This window comes from Homalodisca vitripennis, unplaced genomic scaffold, assembly GCF_021130785.1.
Source record: "Homalodisca vitripennis isolate AUS2020 unplaced genomic scaffold, UT_GWSS_2.1 ScUCBcl_146;HRSCAF=1384, whole genome shotgun sequence".
NCBI lineage: Eukaryota > Metazoa > Arthropoda > Insecta > Hemiptera > Cicadellidae > Homalodisca > Homalodisca vitripennis.
In genome coordinates, this window is record NW_025776272.1 from 47,575 (window position 1) to 50,217 (window position 2,643).

Consider the following 2,643-nt stretch of genomic DNA (forward strand, 5'->3'; position numbering starts at 1 on the left):
AGAAATACTAAAACGTTTAAAAATTGTATATGGTTTTTCATACTATGTAAAAAATTATAAAATTTTAACGTTTTAACGGTTGTTGCTCATGAAAGAGAGTTCTGTATATTTGTATTAAGAGGACCTTTTGAACAACAAGGACTAAAAGAATCATCAGAAAAGCCACACAAAACATGTAATATTCATTAAACATACTATTAGAGGTTTTCTGCATAGGTAATGTCGCTATGATACCAACATTAAAATAAAAAAATAATTTAAAATCAAATAAATTTATTGTGGCAATGATGTGTTAACGTTGAATACGTAAAGAGACACGAATTGGTGTGTGTTATTAAATTGACGGAATGCTATTCGGAGTTATATTCTGAAAGAAATTCTAAAGCAACATGAAGGAACAAGATACTTGAGCTGTGAAGGAATACTCTCAGGTCTGATATTCATACCGAGAGTTCTGGAACCGCTCCTCAAGTATTGATTAAAGAAGCAGAATCAACAGGTAAGAGGCAACCTGGGTGCTCGCAAAAACACCGTTTTATAACACCTGTTCGGTTCTGCTTATACAATTTTCCTCAAACGTTCAAAATAAGAAATATTAAAATTTTAATTTTTTACCACTCACTACCAGTTATAAAACATCATACTTATATTATAATATACTAGCTGTTTCCCGCGGCTTCGCACGCTTTTCGTAAGTTTTGCCCGTGTATGAGCATTTCTGGTTGAATTAAATTATATTTCCAACCCCGATGTAGATTTTACCTTGATGTCACGATCAAGAAAATATGTCAAAAATGTATTGTACATGCATAATGTATTTTATTACAAAGTGGTCTACCACTCAACCTTTAAGTTCAACCAAAAATTTAGTTTAGACAATTATACATCATAACTTAGCGCCTTCAAATAGTGTTTCACTGTTTAATATACGTATCTATCTCGTAATTGCAGGTTATAATGTGCAGGCGCTTTGAAAACTTTTCTTCATTTTATTCGTTTATATTCACGACATAAGCGAATAATTCAGATAATAACTATCCTATCTTCTAAGTTAGACTAAATTACGGATACATGTGAAATTTGATTGAAATTGGTTCAGTCGTTTTGGAGTTTATTGGCAACATACATCGTGACTCAAGATTTTTATATATATAAGATTAACCTACCAGTAGGTACAGAATAGATTGTTGCGTTGGTAAACATAAAGTCCCTATTCATTCAATTCCATATTTACTTTAGTTCCTAAATAAAGTGAAGAAACAATGTGTAGATCACGTGGTCGGAAACCCGTACTTACTACAAGAAAAGAATATGTATTTTTGATATAATATAATATTTATATTTATCACGTGTTATCTTTCTTGTATACTACTATTCTAGAAGAGTTATTTGAAGAAACAACGTTTTCAAGAAATATTGTGTGTTGCAGTTTTATGAATGTTTATGAAAACTATGTATAAACATGAATTAGGGTATTATCTGCTTATCACTCTTTATGGTAATGGGCTATTTTTCAATACAGCTATGATCTGTGAGAGTTTTCGTTTCTATTGTAGCTAATTTAGCTGATTTTCCTCTCTAATAAACATTACCTTATCTATGTAAACAATTATTTCGTTATGCAAAACATTTTTCCCGGTTTGGCCAACAGGAGTAGTGATTAATGTCATAAAATGGTGGTACTAATGTTGGATTATATATGAAAACTAGAGATCCGAATACCAGACTCTCGGGTCTTGGAACACTCTGTACTTAAAAGTTTATTAATGTACTAAATTCACCATAATTCGTTCTCTCACAATCCATTCTAGACACCTTATATGGAACACCATATGTACATAAACATATTAGTATCGTAATATTTTACATAATAAAAGAAAGGCAAAGGAAATATTTATGCAACATTTAATTCATACAAAATTCAAAATTACTTTATTCATAAATTCAATGGTTTAAATGGTTCCGAAGACGTGGATACGTATGTAAGACAATCATATAAGCTCGGGATCAAATTCAAAAGGTTTTACGTATATCCTTTATGTGCCAGGCGAGTGTAGAGAAGCTAAATTGTGAACTGGGGCTAAACTCAACATTCAAATTGAATCAGCTCTTCCTACCATAGCTACGTTATGGTGATTATATGACCTAGAGAATTTGTAAGTAAAGAGAAATGTTCATAAATGTTAACAATCTGAGACGTTTTTAGTGTTTTTGTTAGTTTCTAAAGTTTAGGTGATGAATCTGCTGGAATAAGTATAGTTTTCTGTATATGTCTAAGCAAAATAACAAAACTTATAAATCAACGCGATAATATTTTGATGTTGAAAGAGGAAGATTTCATGATATTCACAGAATAATACAGAGTCCAAAACGCAAAACATAAATATAATATCTGTATAATTTTCTGCAAACGTTTAAGTACCACCTTGAGATACAAATGATGATTTGAAAGTTTGAAAAATAATCACCTAATATAACTATTCTAAGGAAATCCTATAAAAGTACAGATTTCAGTGGAAGACTTACTGCATTATTGTATTTCATGAATCAGAAATTCTCCTATTATTATCTGAACTTTAATTTTTAACTCAAAAGAGGACGATTATGTAGTGGTTACATCACAAAACCCTGTAGATTGTGCCA